The 19,167-nt window shown below is 44.6% G+C and overlaps 1 long non-coding RNA gene and 1 other non-coding gene across 6 annotated transcripts in view; both read left to right on the forward strand.

Annotated features, from left to right (window-relative positions):
- The first annotated feature begins 4,656 nt into the window (after nt 1-4,656).
- Nucleotides 4,657-19,167, forward strand: part of LOC147918207 (uncharacterized) — a 36,587-nt gene continuing 22,076 nt past the window's right edge. For 4 of the 5 annotated variants that reach the window (XR_015551575.1, XR_015551572.1, XR_015551574.1 and 1 more), the window contains exons 1-2: nt 4,657-7,223; nt 18,453-18,584. This is a non-coding gene — a long non-coding RNA (uncharacterized LOC147918207). Of the gene's footprint in view, nt 7,224-8,556; nt 11,769-18,452; nt 18,585-19,167 lie in introns of those variants that run through there. The other variant, XR_015551578.1, reaches the window with a different exon arrangement.
- On the forward strand, nt 6,510-6,583 carry LOC147918208 (small nucleolar RNA SNORD93). Its single transcript, XR_015553599.1, has one exon. It is a non-coding gene; the product is annotated as a small nucleolar RNA SNORD93 (small nucleolar RNA).

Genomic DNA, 19,167 nt, shown 5'->3' on the forward strand with positions numbered 1-19,167 from the left:
TTTTCCCCCAAAGCCCCAGTAGATAGTTGTATGTCATAGCTGCACATCCTTCTAGTTGCTGTATGTGGGACGTGGCCTCAGCATGGCCGGAGAAGCAGTGCGTCATTGCGCGCCCGGGATCCCAACGCGGGCCGCCAGCTGCGGAGCGTGCGCACTTAACCACTAAGCCACGGGGCCGGCCCAGGGAAGCCAGTTTGTGGCACTGCTGCATTCAATCGCCCAGCACAAATTTGGATGGGCCTGGCAGCTATTTCCAGGCTTCCAAATGTGGGTTGTACAGATGCGTTAATCAAAAAGGACAATACAATCACGCGGCTTTACGTATTTATCATCCTTTTATGAAGGGCCTTTATTAGCAACTGCCTCCATGAGGTCCAGGCAGCCTGGGTTTTATGTACAGAGATTAAGCAATCATAATCCCTACCCTCTTGAAATTGAAACTTGGCGGTGTTGATCTGAACAATTACCTAAATATACAAGTGAACAAAGCACATCCGCGGTTATTCTGCATCCCACATGCCCACTCTGAGATCCAGCTCTTTCTTGTGTCCACTCAGGAATTCTGTGCACACTGTTCTCACCACCTGAAACTCCATCCAGATTAAAGTAGAAACGTGGATCCTGGTGTCGGGGCTACATTCTTTTAAAACTGAAAAGTGGGGAAGTTGCTTTTCTTGTGCAAAAGGAAGAGTCACACACTGTTGGACACCTGGACAATTTCCATGACTCTGCACTTCTTTTCTATAAAGCACTTCTTTTCTTCAGGGTGGTAATGTGCCCAGCATTTTTTTTTTTTTTAATGCATTTCCCAGTATCACTTGCAGCTAGAAGAGGGCATGTGACACAGTTCTGGCCAATGAGATATAACTGGAAATCACCAAATGGGGCTTCTGGGAAAGCACTTTTTAAAAGACCTACCTCAGTTGGCATTTGCCTTTGCCCTTCACCCTTCCCAGTCTTCTTGCCTGGAATGCAGATGAGATGCTGGATGCTGTGCTCCACCTATTTGTCCTCCCTCCCCCCAAATCTTTGGCAACCATTGACCTTTTTTCTGCTTCCCTAGTTTTGCCATTTCCAAAATGCCTTATAGTTGGAATCATACAGTAGGTAAACTTTTCAGATTGGCTTCTTTCACTTAGTAATATGCACTTAACTTTCCTCCGTGTCTTTTCGTGGCTTGGCAGCTTATTTCTTTTTAGCATGGAATAATATTCCATCGTCTGGATGTACCATAATTTATCCATTCACCTGTTGAAGGACATCTTCGTTGCTTACAAGCTTTGGAAATTATGAATAAAGTTATAATAAACATCTGTGTACAGGCTTTTGTGTGGACATAAGTTTTCAACTCCTTTGGGTATATACCAAGGAGCACGATTGCTGGATCATATGGTAAGAGAATGTTTAGTGTTGTAAGGAACTGCCAAACTGTCTTCCAAGGTGGCTGTACCATTTTGCATTCCCACCAACAATGAATGAGAGTTCATCATCACCAGCATTTGGTGTTATCAGTTTTTGGAATTTAGCCATTGTAATAGATGTATAATGGTATCACATTGTTGTTTTACTTTGCAATGCCCCGATGACATGTGACGTGGAGCATCTTTTCATATGCATCCCATCACTTTTGCTGTCTTCTATTCATTGGAAGAAATTCACTAGGTCCAGCCCACACTCAAGGGGAGAGGGTAACATAAGGGCATGAATAGCAGGAGATGTGGCCATTGGGAACCATCTCAGAGGCTGCCCAACACGATCTGATTGAGAATAGAATGGAGGAGAGAAACTGGAGACAAATATAGAAAACACTCTTGAGGAGTTTTGCTGTAAAGAGAAACAAATGAGGGGTTAGTTGCAGAAGGACGTAGAGTTAAAGAATGTTTTTATTTTATTTGTTTTACAACAAACCAGATCATTCTTATCAATAAAGGTGATATATTTGACATATTGAATATGTAACTAAATAGAATTCTATTTTATACCTTTAGTCATGTATTTCCTAGAAGCATTGTGAACAATGATGCTCAGGTTTGTTATGGGGATTTTTTTAATAGTCTGTTTTGTACCCATGTGGGGGTCAGAAACAAGCGCATCTGCGTCTCAGGGCTTCCAGGACACTCACCTGTACACCCTCTAAGTGCTGAAATCAGCCACACAGGCTTAGCCAGGCAGATGAAACCAACAGGCCTCAGTGAGAGCAGATGTTCTCTCTTGGCTGGAAAACAAGCCCACAGCTGCTTGGAAAAGGCAGCCTGCTGGGCAGAGACCTTCATGTGGCAAATGGCCCAATGACGCCAATTAAAACGTTCCCCCACTAGAGTGATCATTTAAATCATAAATAATGTAAATAATGTCTGCAGTTGCTTTATCTTCTGACTCTACATTACAACAACACAATAAAATGTGCACTAAACACAGAGACAGAAGTAAATGAATGGGCCAATTAATTTGCGAAAGCAAACGTCCTAGATCTGTGTCTGATGTAAGTCCATTGAGAACAAGTCTTAAGGTCGTCTGGGAATAGGGATCAAGCAACAGCAGGGCTGGGGCAGGGTGAGAAATAATGTGCTGTCTTCCCCTTCCACATCCAGAACCCACTCAGACATAAGACATAGAATGGAAATTAAAGTGTTAGCTTTGCTACTAAGATCATCTCTTCAGAGCTGAGTGTGTTCTACCCCCGTCCCAGTTTAAACCTTGGGTCACCATTGCCTTATACTGATGCTGAGCAATGAGGGAAAAAAAAGAACATGAATCCTCACAGCTTACAACCTTCTAATGGATTTGCTCTTCTTTAAGAAAGATGAGCCATTGGATGTCACCAGCCATAACTTATGTGGGGGCCAAAATTTTTAAATGAGTAAAATGCAGGATTATGTTATTGCAAGGTTAATGAGAAACACTATCTTTCATTTGGTTTGGACTATTGAAAAAGCACAAAGATAAAGGTAGTGACACACATATTGTACCCAACTGACTGTACACTGAACCAGAAACCCTCAATGGCTTCCAGGTGGTCACTTCTTATCCTCTCTCTCCCCCTCCCTTCAGAGAAGATCAGAATCTTAGCCTGTTCCATTGAGAACACAGGGCAGGCGGAGGATGGAAGCCAACAAGCCTACCCCAGTTTGCATGCTCTACAAATTCATGTTAGCACAGGATTTTATTGAAATTCCTTCCTTTTCTGAAAAGGAATGAGGAAAGGGTGGGCAGAAGCTCAGGGCATTATCCAGCAGAACTTCCTCCACATTGTCTGGCATTATGCAGCAGAAGTTCCTCCACGGAGAAATGGGGTGGGTGCGGGTGGGGGGAAGGCTCCATTCTAGCAGCAGCAATACTAGCCAGAGAAGTGCCAAACGCCTCCTGAGGCCCCAGGATGCCTGCTCTTTAACTGGTTCATCACCTATGTGAAAGGCAAGCCAAATACGCACCAAGAAAGGAAATCAGCAGGTTTTATCAGGCACTTACAGTGCACCAACCCAGGCCATGTACTGGGTATGCAGAGATAAACTCACACTCACACTCAAGGTGACCCAGGAACGCTACAGCCTGAGATAAGAACCCCCAACCCCACCCCCCCACGATGAGCCCTGAAGAGGTTTAGTGTATGAATACTCAACTGCTTTGGGAGAATAAACAGTGAATCTCTTTCCCTGGACCCATTTCCCCTCTACTCAAATATATTCCAGACACTATGCTGAATTCTGGGGGTGGAGTAGAGTCCTCATGGAACTTACATTCCACCATCAAGACAGCTCTGCCTTTGGACAGCACTCTAAGGTGGGCTCTACTCCACCAGAAAGAAATCTGGACGATCTATAAAGTCCCTTGTACTCTATGATTCTTTTTATAACTCGCTTGGCCTCTTTGATTTTTCCCTCTCCTATATTTGATGTGCTGTCAGCTTCCTGCTGGTAATGCTGGACTCAGCATGGGTACCCTCTCCTCCAGGTAGCTTTCCCTGACCTCTTAGCAGGCTGGGCTCGGTGGCTTTGTGCTGTGCCCTTGGCGCACTGTGCGGTTCCATCAGCAGGTGAACCTCACTTTGTGTTCCTTGAGGGTAGGGGCAGTTTCTCATTCAATTTAGCACTCCCCAGCACGGATTACAGTGCCTGGCACAAAGTCAGCACTCCATAAATATCTGTTGCACTAAACTGTCCCTCCAACCAAAATGATCTCAAGTGCTCCAGTTTCTGGTAAGCCCCAAATCTCAAAATTCCAAGGACAGATTAAGGATAAAACTAAATGTAAGAGCAAGGCTGGGGACTGCGAGTCCTGTGGCTTGCAGACCGCCACCGGCATGGGATACTTAGGAGGAGGGGTTGGGGGGGGCGGAGATACCTAACATTACGTGAGCCAGGCGAGGGAAGTGGAGACCACACTCAGGGAAGTGTTTGGGGCAAATGTTCCCGAGTCCGCAGGCTCCGAGGCCGGGGCTGGGGAGCCCGGGCCGCCGCCCGCCCCGCTGTCCCCAGGCCGCCGGCAGGGAGCGCGCGAGGGCCTCCGGGCGCCGCCGGCAGGGCGGGCACTGGGCCGGAAGGGGCGCCTGGGCAACTTTTTGGTTGGCTGCCGCCGGGCGCTGACGGCCCAGCCTCCTTTTAAACTTGGTCTGTTCGGCTCCCTCCCCTTTCAGCCGCGGCCCGCGACTCGGTAAGTGGCTTCCGACGGGCTCGACGCCGGAGCCGGCCACGTGGCCTGGGGTCTCTCCGGTGGCAATTACTAGGCGCGCCCCTCCTTGTCCCCGTGCCCACCCCGTCCGGGCGGCCGGGACCCGGGTTCGGCCTCAGCTCGGTGTCCCCTCGGGAGAGGCCCTCCCAGCCCCGGGGAAGGATCACCCTGGGGAGCCCTGTGAGGGCCCCCTTTGGGTGGGGACGTCTTCGTGGTGCCGGGGGCCCTTCCCGGGAAGCACCCTCGTGGCGCCTAAGGCCCCTCCTCTCCCCAGTGGCCGGGGCGCCTGCAACATCTCGTGCATGTGGCCCCGACGCTCAAGGGATCCGGGCCACAGGGAGCTTCAAGCTCCTTTTTCAATGAAAAGATAACATTTCAAGAATCAAACTGACCGGGGGCAGAGGCGCAGAGCCCGGGACGGTGTCCGAGTCCTTGGCGCCCTCGGGGCTCCCGCCTGTCCAGCGGTTCCCCTGACACGCACACAGCCAGTTTAGGAAGCGCATGTGGTTATAGATCTGAAGCGCTTTCCGTTTCCCTGTGAGCAGTATAATTCCGGTGTTAGCAACAAACCGAGGTGATTTCGCCCACACAGCCACTCCGCCACAAATGCCTTTCAGCTGCCACTTTGCACGGTGGTTGGGCTTCAAAACGTCTGGGAGTGAGTCTTGCGGGAGCGGATAACTGCTGTGAGCCTTAATGGGGGAGCCTGCAATTTTCTCCCCCAGGTTCACCTTTTTAGGAGTGGCCAGTGCGTTACGCGCCGCAGGACCCTCATCCAACATTTTAAGTGTTCTTTACTGGTACACATTACTGTACAAATGGTTATTCTCCGAATTTAGTAAAATTTTTAAATATCTAAAGTGAGTGAATGAAGCTGTCATAGGGTACCACTTATTAGTCACCTCTTGAAATGTGAGCGTCGTGGGGTTTACTTGTTCTCAGAATTGTGAGAGACTATTTTACTGATTAGGAAACCAAAAGGGATATCAATTTTATCATGCTCTTATAGAGGAAAAAGTGTCGTGTTGCAGGCTGTGCTCTAGGCACCCTTTTTCCAGCCATATACATGGGCCCAGAGCCCGTGGACAGCTTTCCCTGCCCCTACTGCTCCATCTGGTCAGTAGTGTACAACACGGAAATGCCACGGTCAAGCTGTTTGACGACTGCTTTAGGTGTGGGGGCTCCCCTTGAGCCAAACTAAACAATTCCATCTGAGAGAGCCAGGCAGCATGACCGGGAAGCCGCTTGAGCCAGCGTCTATTTGAGGATTATGGAAACTGAGCAAGTGCTGAGGACTGTTCCCAGCTTCTGGGCTCTGCTTCCACCTCTGAGAGGTAAACAAGTTTCAGGCTTCCTTTGGTTTTTAAATGTTAAACGTTTGTTTCACTTCTTCCTAGGTAAATACTGTTGCCAGTATTTTTTTTCCTAGCATTGCTACTATTCCATGCTCATGTAACAAAGAGATAAAGTTGGAAAGATTATGACTAATATTCTATTAAGTGGATTCCCTGAGTATAGGAATTTAATTCATTATTCATTTTACTCTTGGCTGGAAATTATAGGTGATTCCCAAGGAAATTTGGAGAATGTAGCTTTTTTACAGGAATTGTATTCAAAGGTAGTTTTTTACTTATTCATCAAAAGTAGCTAGTAGATAGCCACAATAAAAGCCACTCTTTACAAAAAAAAAAAAAAAACCATGAAAAGTTAACTGCATGATATCCTTAACATTGTTCTCCCTTTTCTAGCAGGTTCAGTGCAGTTCAAGATACTGATGAATTAAGGTATGGACCAAAGGGAAAGAATTTGGCTTGAATTACTAAATAGTTGAATGGAAGTCTTGGCCGAGGATGAGAACTCGAATCTGATCGGATATGCTTCTGCTCTGATGGGTTGAAGGATTTACCTGAGGCCAACTTGATAGGGAGGAATTTATTACATACAGTCACATCCCCTCCCCCCCCATTTAAGAAGTATGTTTTAAATAAAAAGAAAAAAAAAAGTCTCCGGTAAATACGTAATACTTTATTATGCCAAGGAAAAGATTATTTTAGAAAAGGTGGATTTTTAAGTGATGGACATTAATCTTTCAAAATGTTTATCTTTTTCAATGGTGGCTATTTTGGTAAATTAACGTCTTTTGAGAAGCTTTTGAGTTTGAGTCTTATGGAAGGCTGAGGTGAATTGTTAGCGTTAGTAACATAGGATTTTGAGTAAAAAATTTGTTTTTTATTAGGAACATCACTATGTCTGAGTTGGCAATGTGTAGCAGCACATCGGGGAATTCTGTTTACTTGTCTGCACAGCTTTTGTAAATATGATTTAGAAACCACTGTGTTTCTCTTGATAGTAAATCTTTTATTGAGTAATTTCTGATCTAATTACCTCTGTGATATTTCTTTTACAGGGCTGGTGCTTGAAGGACATAATTGTGCTTGAAAGAAGCTTTTCAAGTAGATAAGGAGTATTTGAACATGTGACAACTGATATACACAGAATAGAGGTTTTTTTTCTTTGTCCCTTCTATGGTGGTAGCAGGGATGAATTTTGAGAAGGTAGGTGCCAAGTATCTGTAGGAATATATATCTGCCCTATAGAGAATTTCCATAGAATTAAATTCCATTTAAAGTAGTTTTTCTATCAACTGGCCCCAGCCTGAAGTTGGACACAGTAACTAGCTAGACTAGCTCTTCTACAACTATTTTAAGATAGCTTTGTCAGCTGCTTTAATTCACAAACGTTACTTTTAAATCCTATTCTTTTGACTAATCTAAAGATTATATGTACTTTTGTGGTGTACTCTTACTTAAATATTACTTTTGAGGCATATATATGACAATGTTGGCTTAATTCTGCCTGAGATCTCTGCACTGGGCAAAAGATCCTGCATATGTGTAGTAAAACATGAAGCCGCCTTCATTTTGTTGGTATACTAAAGAAAACTTTTTCAAAGTGTCTTTAAAAACTTGGCTCTTATAGTTATAAATTATTCCATAATACATCATTTAAATGATTAAATCTGACCCTTGACAGAAAACAAATCAGTGGATCCCTAGGGATCAGGGAGAGATTGGTTGCAAAGGGGCATAAGGGAGTTTTGGGGGAAGTATTCTACATCTTGCTTATAGTAGTGATTGCATTGGTCAACTTTAGGGGTGAATTTTACTGAATGTAAATTATATTCTAATGTGACATTAAAAACTTATCCTTTCTGGCATCTTAATGACATTTCCAATGAAATCTAAGGGAAACCATCTTGGGTCAGCATTTCAGTGATTTACTGAGATGTTAAAAGTGGCAAAAACAAAAATTGCTTTGGGGTATAAGTCACATAAATAACTCATGCACACAATAAATACCTGAGAAACGAGACCAAAGGGTACATGTTGGCCCACGCATCGAGGATATAAAATTTCTCTATGGATGTTTCAGGTAACAACATATTCCTCATTGTCTTAACAGCTGCATTTTAAATCTCATCTGTGGCGTGCCACTTTTCCCTCAGTCTCTTGACAATCCATTCTAGTGGCCACATGGCAGCAGAAAATGGAGTGTGGAAATTCTGTTAACCATATGCCCTGTACCTTTGTTAGTACTACTTGGGGTTCATTGCAGCCTTGCATTTTCACACTGGCAGTTTTCCATTCCAGGAAAATTGAGAATGGCCTTGGCTGTTCCTGACTAGCCAGGGAATTGGGGAAATGAAGTGAGGTTCTAGGTGCTGAATAATTGGGCTTGGGTTGATTTCAAAGCTTGATGCATAAGCCACATGGTTTACTCCTGAAAAAACCAGTCTGAACTCAGTCCCTGTTTCTCTTGGGGTATTCAAAGATGCTTTTGAAAGGGATGGGCCAAGTATTGCTTGTGAGTCATTGTTCTTTCCTGTAGGAATTAGGTCTGAACACAGAGCCTGTTGAGCCCGGCCCCCAAGACCATGGGTACTTCTGATGAGCTAGGTTGTGCCATCTTGCCTGTAGGAGCAAATAATGTCCTTCAGATGCCCCCATGTGGTTCCAGGTTTGATACATTCCCTGCTCCATCTCCCCTAAATCCCCTCCCCTATACCATCGCAGCATAGAATTGTACAATACCTTAAGTAGAATCTAGCCTCACCAAAGAAAATGGGATGAGGAATTGCAGCCAGTCACATGATTCTGCAGAGTCAACTTGCCTTCCTTGGCACAGCACACACTCACATGTTGAGCAGAGCTAAAGCAGGAATGGAAAGATGCCAACCTGACTGTTAAACTACCAGGCCGTTCTTTTGTGCTTGAGTGCCCTGAAGAGAAGTGAAGCAAATCTGGAGTTGAATGCAGTGTTTTCAAGGAGGCCTTATTAGTTCCAAGGGAGGAGCTTGGTCATGAAGAGAATATCTGATTATGACTAGAAAGGAAAATGTGATCAGAATACAATTTTATGCTAATGCTTATGATTTCATTGAAAATATGAAATCTTACTTGAGGACTCCAGTCGCTAACCTCTCCTGATGTGACCTGCCCAGGATCACAGTTATGCTGTTGCTATGTCAGTTCAGGTAGATTGAGTCACATAATTGGATTTCAAGAATGGGCATATCCTTTTGTTGTTTGAGGTACAGTAGTGTTCCTAAGCACTTGGGTACAAGTAGTTTTTCTTAAAACCAGGCAAATCTTTGTAGTTCAAATGAATATTCCAAACTATGTATTTTTTGAGGTTCTTAAGACCTTAAATATTTAATCATCTAACTTGGCAAATATTTACTCTTTCTCCTATGTGTTAAGTCCCATGGTGGGTGATTCCTGACTTTATGGAGCTTACTCGGTGTGACTTACCCATATTGCTATGTAAAATGGAGCCAGTTAGAATGCCTCAGTCGACTTCTATTATGAGGAATTTCACCTAATATCTGAAGATTCAATTTTAGGGTAAACTGTGGAGAGACTATTACATCTGTTTACATCCCCCACATCACCACGTTCCCAGAGTGATTTGGGGTCGCTTATAAACAAATAGCAAACAATGCAATAATTAGAAGAGGGAGTAAAAGCTCAGCGAGGAGAGAGCAGGGTTAGAAAACCAAGCCATTGGACCTGGGGTTTTAGGCTTCCGCCAATTTGGCTCTGAGCCTCCTAGGGGCCAGAGGAAAGAGCTAGCTGCCAAATTTGTAATTTGGTACTTGAATAGAATTTTAGAATGGAGGGGGAGGAGGGAGAGGAGGGCTCATTTGCATTCTAGGCTCCCAGGAACCCAAGTGAGAAGATACATTTTTCCCCTCTTGACCTCAAGTACCTTGAAGGGAGAAGTAGAACAGAGAAGGTGTCCAGATAAGGGGATCTAGAGATCATGGAGATGGATGCATTTGGCTCTGGAGGAGTGAGGTCAGTTGGCCAGTGACCCTTGGGAGCCTGGGCATACTCAAAGCCAGGGGTAACACCTTTTGAGAGAAAAGCCATGTTTAGATTGTACAAACAGATAAACAGATGTGTTTGAAAGGCTTATTTTTATTTTATACTCATAAAGATCGCCTTTCTGAAATTTACCTTGTATGCATAAACTGAAAAGTTCTGATTCAGATATTTTGTTATAAAGTTGTGATTTATCACAATCTGGGACTATGCAATCACGACTAGAGGCCCCCTAGTGGAGTTTATCTGTATTGCAAGGGGCCGGTTGTCTTGAGGTACCCTCCATCCTTGCCATCTGTCTGCATTTCCTGAAGGACTGCTCCACATCAGTCTGTCTCAGAGATGAAAAGATAAAATCCAGTCAAATCAGTTTGATGTATGTCACCGGGATTTGTTTGTGGGAACAGAGTAGAATGTTGTAGTTGATGGAACACAGCCTAACACCATTGATTTTCCAGTTGGACAAATGCCTTGGTATGTTACCTCCACTCCTTAAGGCAGAATAGAGCCCATTGTATCATTTACCAACCTCCTATAGTGGAGAAATACATGGAACATTGGGAATAACCACAGACTCAAAAACCACACTCCAATACAGTAACCACTAGCCACCTGTGGCGACTGAGCACTTGAAATGTGGCTAGTCCAAACCGATATGTGCTGAGGTATAAAAAACATGAGATTTGGAAGAATTAATACATTAGAAAATTGTGAAATATCTCAATTTTGAGATAATATTTTGAATATATTGGGTAAAACAAAATATATTATTAAAATTATGTAAATGTGAAACATTGTATTTCTATTGAGCAACACTGGTCTAAAACATGAATCAAAATGATCGTGGAAGCATGCAGATAGTGGTTCCACAATCCAGTAGAGAGAGGTTACTTTCCTTCTACATAGGACCTTGAGGAAAAGTAAGAGTAAAATTAGTGCTTAAAATGCATACTTTACAGGTGAGCAGAAGGTGCAGGTGTGGGGAGCCAGTGCTACTTAGAAGACTTGACATAAATTCTACACTTACGCTGCTAGCACTTCTGGGGATTCTAAATAAAAGACTTCAGAATGTATTTATTAAACACTCTTGTTCTGTGCCTACTCTGCAAGTACTTGTGTGTTCATTAGAATAATCAAGGGCCAAAGGACTTGGTATGCTATATCGTGTCAAAATACAACTTCCTTAGTGAAGAATCCATATGAAGAACAGTTCTGGTTCCCTGACCTGGTTAGTTTGGGGGGTGCGTGTATGTATTTGTGTCTGTAGTAATGTAGTCTTTCAGGTTTTTTTATGGAAAGGAGAGATTGAGGGAAGTGGCACCATAAATACTACAAGAACTTATATAAAGTACAATTTTTAAAACTACCTTATGTTAAGCAAAATATTCCACAAAATTCTCTCCTTCCCTCATTGTCACTTAGCTCTAAAAAGCAAGTCTGTGTAAAATCCCCTTTTTGTAGTGTCCTTAGTACCACAGTTATGCGCCACATGTGATGGACCGCATATATGACACTGGTCCTATAAGAGTAGTACCATACAGCCTGGGTGTGTAGTAGGCTGTACCATCTAGGTTTGTACACTATATGATGTTCGCACAATGATAAGATCGCCATCACCCAACAACACATTTCTCAGAATGTATCCTGTCGTTAAGCTACACAAGACTGTAATAATGAATTTTTGTCATTTTGGTTAATAAATGGATTCTTCCTTTAGTTTCCAATTTCTCTTAAGCACTAGTTCTTAAGAGTGGCTAGAGGGGAGACAATTTTGTCCTCCTTGGGGACATGTCTGAAGACATTTTGATTGTCACAACTGGGTTGGGAGGGATGCTACTGGCATCTAGTGGGTAGAGGCCGGAGATGCTGCAAAATATCCTACAATGCACAGAACAGCCCCCACATCAAAGGATTATCTGACCCAAAATGTCAATAGTGCAGAGATTGAGAAACCCTGTCTTAGAAAATGTCATTTCCAACAAGGCCAACCTGCTAAGGTGCCACTGAATAAGCTACAGACTATTCCCAAAATGTGACTTTCCCACACACAGAAAAGTTCTCTACTTTAAGGCCTCAGGGGGCTTAATTGCTAGCGTCATGGTTCTTAGTTCTAAGTGAACTTATATATTAGAGCATTTACAAAATAGCATTTCATTATTATTTTGAGCAAAGAGCTACATGGATTTTCTTCTAGGCTCCTCAAAAGCTAGTTTTAGTGTTGATTGTTTATAAGTGACCTGAACTCAAAATTTGCTCATCACAAACTAGTGGGGTTTTTGGGGGGGTTTTTTTGGTGAGAAAGATTGGCTGTAAGCTAACATGCATTGCCAATCTTCCTCTTTTTGCTGAGGAAGATTAGCCCTGAGCTAACATCTTTGCCCATCTTCTTCTACTATATATGTGGGACACCGCAACAGCATGGCTTGTTGAGTGGTGCGTAGGTCCGTGCCTGGGATCCGGGCCTGCGAACCCTGGGCTGTCAAAGTGGAGCACGCAAACTTAACCACTATGCCACTGGGCCAGCCCCGTGGTTTTCTTAATCAGAGTTAGTCAAAAGGGAGGTCTTAGCTTGATCGCTGAGGTAAAGCTTGCCCAAGTCTCCTGAGGGACTGTCAGATCTCTGGCCTGGCCCTAGAGTCTAGAAACCACTCAAAGGTTGTAGCCAGGATCTGCTTCTCCAACAAATAGCTTCAATCCTCATAAGGGGCACTTGACACATCAAAAGAACATTCATGAACCAGCAGCAGAACAAAAGCCCACACCCAAGGAATTGATACCAAACATCATTGACCAGAAGATTCTGACTAATTTTAGAACCTGAAGAACAATAAAAACCCGAAACCAGAAAATGTTGAATTATTATATTGGCAAAATTAAAACAAGCCCCTTCAAGTTGTCTGGAGTGGAATCCAGTTTAGTTAATAGGCCTGCTGTGAGTCAGAACCCTTTCCAAGTCAGGCTAGTACCTATCACTGCAAAAATGCATTTAATGCAATTGATGCTATCAGCAAAAGGTGATGGATGACACAGTTGCTCTCAAATGTAGCAGCAGAACAAGGTAGAAACCCAGGAGCAATGCAGGGAAGTCACTGGAAACTGTGAGATGGGGCCAGTGTTACTAGAGCTCTGAGTGGTCAGAGGTACTGCCTACCTCTCAGGTTAAAGGGCCTTTCTTCACTGTCTTCTGAGCGTGGGCATTTATAATCTTACACTTTCTTGCACAAAAAAAAATACAGCACAAGCTCCATGGTTACAAACTGTGGAGATGAAGAACAGCATGCCAAACTGCTGTGGCTGCGGGACCAGCATGACAAGCATGAATTGGATGAGATCTGTGAGGTAGTTCAGGGAGCACTGCACACTGTTCACACCACCCGTCTCCACTTATGGAATGTTCTCCTGAAGAAACTGGGTCACAGTGAGTTCAAAGGACCAGAGACCTACAGGGCAGCAGTGTTAGGGGAGAATAAATGTAAATAGATGTCATAGACCTCAGTGAGGAATTCCGCCTTTGGCACTGACTGGCATCGTGGAGTTGGGTAAACGAAGCTTTCTGGGGCTCAGTTTCCTCATCTGTGAAATGGGAATATTTAGAGCACTACTTCACGGGGGGCTAACATGAGATAGTATTGGGAAGTGTGTAGCATGATGCCTGGCCCTGTGTGCATGGTAGTTACTGTCACAATTTGTGGTATTACAATTATCTTTTTGAATCACCATCACCACCATCATCACTAGATAGCAATATAACTTCATTGTGGATGTATTTATTTATGCCTCCACTTCATTCCAAAAATGTTGAGGACAGAGAGCAAAGTCTTGAGCTTCAAATCTAGTCCCAATTCCAGATTTTTCCTCTTTGCTTTTGGTTTAGCAGAGAAGGAATCAGCCTCCTCTCTCCCCACAGCCCCTACTTTCAACTACACGAAGAGGCCACATTTGATTACACTTCAGAAGCATCCTCAGGACCTGCTATCCAGGCATCAAGTAGGGCAAAAGCCAGCCATGGTGATGACAATGCTGTCCTTAAGTGACAGCATTGGGGTTCTGGTGCCTGCCTCCATGGGCACCTGCTCTCAGCTATGGCTGTCTGGTTGGTTTTCCAGCAAGCTGGACTTCTGGATTCTCCCTGAGATCCAGCTCTGGCCCTGCAGAGGCCTCCTGGTTGCCTCTGTCCTGATCCCCAGACTTAGCTCTGAACTCAAGATTTATTTGGATTGAATATGCTATGTTCTCCAGTGTCTGCCTTTGCAGAGCACTGGCCAGGCCTTCTGTCCTCCTGGGCTGGCCTTGCCACCCTGATGTGACCTCCACCTGGGGACCCTGACCAGGCCCCCCATCCTCCTGGGCTGTCTTGACCACACGGCATGGCCTCTAAGTCTCTCGGGCTTGGCCTGCCTAAGGCCGGGCCCTGCACTGGACTCTGACCTGGAGCTCACCCGTAAAATCCCCACACCTGGCCCTTAACAAGCAGTGCTTACAGAGTCAGGGAGTATTTGTGAAATGCTGCAGTGGAACAGTGTGCGGCACTCAAAGAAGTGAAGGCTAATTTGCACTGACAGAATTATTTCTAAATTGAAGGCATAAAGAATTACAGTTCTTAGATTTTAAAAAGCAAAGTGACTTTTGGCCAATGTGCCAAATCTTGTTGTTGCCAGAGTTCTGTAACTTAGTTTGCATCAGAATGCAAACAACTGTTTACTGAGCAAATGCCTAGGATGCGCTCTGAGCTTGGGGGTACGTGGTAGACACAAAGACAGGCCACAGGCCACTGGTCCCGGTGAGAGGAGCAGTCATCACAGCCACCAGGCCTGATCATGCTAACCACGCTAACCAAGCCACAATATAGCCTTTTGGGCACTGGTGCTTTAAAGTGTGCAGTTTCAACCCCACACCACCAACCCCAGGGTCACTCATAATCCTGCTAGGAATAAATATAAATGGCACTTGCTGGCATTGGGAGTGCGGGAGTCACACAGCATCCCTTCCACTCAGCATCATGGTTCTCTGTCTCACCAGCTATCCCACACTCCACCCTTACACAACAATGCTCATGAAAGCACCAAAATTACACCCAGAATATAATAATGATGATGAAGACTGAAGACGAGAGTTAATATTCACTTTTAACAAGTAGCTCCTATACTTGGGCAAGTTTTATGCTAAACACATTACTTACAGGAATTATTTCAATGCATCCTCAGGACTTCCATAACGAGTAGGTGCTATCATTATTATCCCCTTACAGATAAGGAAACAGTGACACTGGGAGCGCAGGTAACTTGCCAACATCATCAGGCAGCCTGGCTCCATGTCCTGAGCTGTCTCCCTCACGAGCATCAAGAGTGTTCTGTGTCTCTGGAATCCTTATCAAGGATCAGCAAAAAGAATTGCTATTGCAGCAGAGAAAAGCCTGAAGTTTCTCTCATAATGAATGCTTCTCCAGATTGCAAGCATTGCCCATGAGATTTCACTTTTTCCAAGTGTGATCATTTCCTTTGTGTCAGGAAGAGTCAAGTTATCCGGTGGACAGGAGTCACTGGTGTACTTTTTTTTTCTTTGAACTAAAAACTTTATTTTCATAATACAATATGAATTGCATAAATCTTAAATGGCCAATCTGCTCTCAGTTGTTTGTGCAATTAAAGGCTGGAAGTGCAAGCCAAATACCCTAATAAAAGATCATCCACCCATCAGGTACTACACTTAAAATATTTTAGAGGTGAAGTAATCTCCAGATGAAAGAACAGGTTTCTAATCAGCTATTTGGAATTAGGAACACAACAGAAAGAAACATACATATGCATTATATCAGAGAAAGGAGGTTCCCAGGCTAGCCCATGGTTTTATAACCTCTAGGTCCAACCTGAATTGGACCTACTAAACTCGCATTTCCCCTCTCCCAGTCCCAAAGCTTCTGTGGACCAAGGGGTTCTGGATCTCCATGGCAGAAATCAGGAATCCCAAACGCCATGCTCCCACCCCACTGTGGCCCCAAATGTGAGAAGGTGAAGCTCTGAGCCCCAAGAGGGCAGGGACCTTGCTGAAGCCCAGTGTGTGGAGTAGTGGATGACACATACAGAGGAAGTGTGCAGGGAAGTTTGTTGAATGAATGAGGAATACACTCTCAGCTTTTGATCCAATCCTTCCACCACCCACCATCACACTTTCCACTCCCCCCATTTCTGACCTGGGAGTAGGGAACCCCCCCGGCTCTGAGCTATGTCCTCAGGGAGGGATTTTGAAGGTGGTGACTTTGGATTTGGGGGAGAGAACAGGGCTTGGGCAGTGAAATGATGCTCTCTGGGTGGAAACCTGATCACAGGGATTCCATGTCCAGGAGCAAGGCCCAGACCTTTCCCAGACTGGGAATCTGCAGGTCTACTCAGGCCAATGTGCTGTTAGGTGGTTGCTGTTGCCATCACTGTTGATCCCCAACATGTCACTGTTGGATTCATCAGGCATCAAATGACCAAAATGTAAAAAAAAAAATGTTTTTTAAACACTCTAACTAAATCAGATATATCCTCACTGCCAGGTATGAATGACATATGGTTGGTGGCACAGTTCCAGGACCAAGTTCTCGGGGCAGACAAACTTGTAGACCCTCAAAGTTAGGCACTCTGTCTCTGGGAAAGGATTTCCCTCCCTTCCCTCAGGCCACTAAGGAAAGCTTTGGCCCCACCAAACTGCCCTCTTTCCCCTCTCCCCATCCCAGTTCTACAGAGAAAGATCCAGGTCAAAATACTCCTATAATGTGGATGCCATTTGTGGCATTTACGTACTTGACACCCAGGAAATAACTATTTTCACTTCCCCAAATCTCCACATTTTCACATTTTGGCCTTTGTACAACTGTCCGTCTTGCCTAGAGCACTCTTCCCTCTCCGTGTCACCTGCCTAGCTTGCCTTTCATGGATATCTTAATTGTGCCTCCCTTAGGAAGGCATCCCAACTCCCAGGACCAGAAGTGGTGTCCCTCCTATACGTTCCCAATCCTTCTGTCCTTCCCTAACATAGCTCCTATCACTTTGTATCATTGACTATTGTTGAATACTTACTCACTGGTCTCCCATCCAGACTGTACGCTCCATGGGGCTAAGACCTTGTCTGATTAAACTACTCTTGTATCCCCAGTGTTTAGGACAGCTCTTGTCACATAACAAGTTCTTGTTGAATGAATGATGAAGAATTACAATGACACAGTGGTAAGACCATCAAATGCTTCTAAGATTGCTTAGCAACATCACAGGCTGCAGAATCCCACAACACACATGACCCACTGCTCACCGATTCTTGCCAGGATCACACCCAAAAAGAGCAAGATGGTGGAGATGCAAGACTCAAGATGCTTGGGGTCCTGCTCGCCTTCAAACAGAACCGTCCTATTGGTCCAGTGGATCGAGGAGTGGTCCAGAAGGATAGGTTGGTTCACATTTCTTTCAAAGGAATAAAGGTGAACCTGGTCCTCTTTTAGCAATCATAGTTTGAAGAAGAGATTTTGCTTAACAGAAGTGGGGAAATAGCCAGATCAAAAGGACTTCCAGGGGCCGGCCCAGTGGTGTAGTGGTTAAGTTTGCGCACTCCGCTTTGGCTGCCTGGGGTTCGCAGGTTCGGATCTCGGGCGTGGACATACACACCGCTTATCAAGCCATGCTGTGACGGCATCCACATATAAAGTAGAGGAAGATGGGCACAGATGTTAGCCCAGGGCCAATCTTCCTCAGCAAAAAGAGGAGGATTGGCAACAGATGTTAGCTCAAGGCTAATCTTCCTCACCAAAAAAATAAAAGGACTTCCAGGAGCAAAGATAGAAAACACCCAGAGCATCAGACAACCTACATGGGTGGAGCCCATTGGACATGATTGCCATGGTGACCAAGCCATAGTGCCCCCTGAGCCTGGTCAAGAGAATTGTACCCATCAGGCCAGACAAAGCCAGAAGGGCCATGAGGACGCCCAGCAGGGAGCCTCTGATCCCTTGGCTGAGGCATAGCTCACGGTGATGCAGTCGAATCCCAGCACCATTGTGTAGAGGAAGGCCAAGCCCAAGCCAGCCAAGAAGACAGTCTGCCTACAGTATGTTTCCCACCCCTGATGGCACATGTGAAGTAGCCTTCAAGTGTTTTGAAGCCAGAGAGGAAACCCTATGATTGTAGTCTGTTGTCCTTCAAGGTTAGACTTGTGGCCCTTTGGCTCTCCCAAAGTTTTGGAATTGTTGATGAATCCATAACTGGTTTCCCAAGAGTCCATTTCACCTAAAATAAAATTCAAATAAGCTCTATATCAGTGCCCTGCCCTAATGCCCTCAGCCCATCCCCAACTTCGTCTGCTTCTTTGTTGGACAACACCTGTGTGCACCAATGGCTTCCTATCCCAAGCACCTGTGTCTCTCTCCAGACACAGGAACAAGACAGCAGCCTGTAGGTGCCCATAAGTCAACACCCCTGGGAACAACCCTCGACCGATGAGTGACAAGATTTGGTGGAGAAACACCCCAGTTTCCTTGGTCCTTGGTGGGACAATTCTGAGGTATGTCCTACACAGTCTCTTAGAGGGCCCCAGCGGGATTAAGCCCCAATTCCCCTTGGCAGTAACCCATACATTAATACCCACTTTATAGGCTATCCTCCCTTCCCTGTCTCACTTCCCATTCCTTCACCATGCTTCCTGGATTGCCTTCCAAACAGATTATTTTTCGCCCCAAATCGTTGTCTCAAGGATTGCTCTTGAAAGAACCCACACTAAGAGACACAATGAAGTCAAGAAGGTGGGTGTTGACAGGAAAGGGAAGACACAGGGGAGGGTGAAAGACAGCATTTCACATGCTTGAGACGTGGTAATGAACTATTGGAAATAGTGATGGATATTTCCTTTGGTTATTTGTCTGAAGAAACAGATAACTTATTAAAAGAAAATGATAAATACCTGTCAGTCTTCCAGGATAGAATAGGCAAAGATTGTAAACACATTTTTAAAATATACTTACATCTATTTGTGAGAGGTATTTAGCACAAATTAAGACAAGCTCTGAAAAGGACTGAAAGAACAAAATGTGGCTGTGGAGGAAGGAGAAAGGATCAGGTGGGCCAAATCCATTCTAGCCTAAGAACTG

This window comes from Ceratotherium simum, chromosome 1, assembly GCF_057802395.1.
Source record: "Ceratotherium simum simum isolate JZ-2026a chromosome 1, ASM5780239v1, whole genome shotgun sequence".
Taxonomy (NCBI): Eukaryota; Metazoa; Chordata; class Mammalia; order Perissodactyla; family Rhinocerotidae; genus Ceratotherium; species Ceratotherium simum.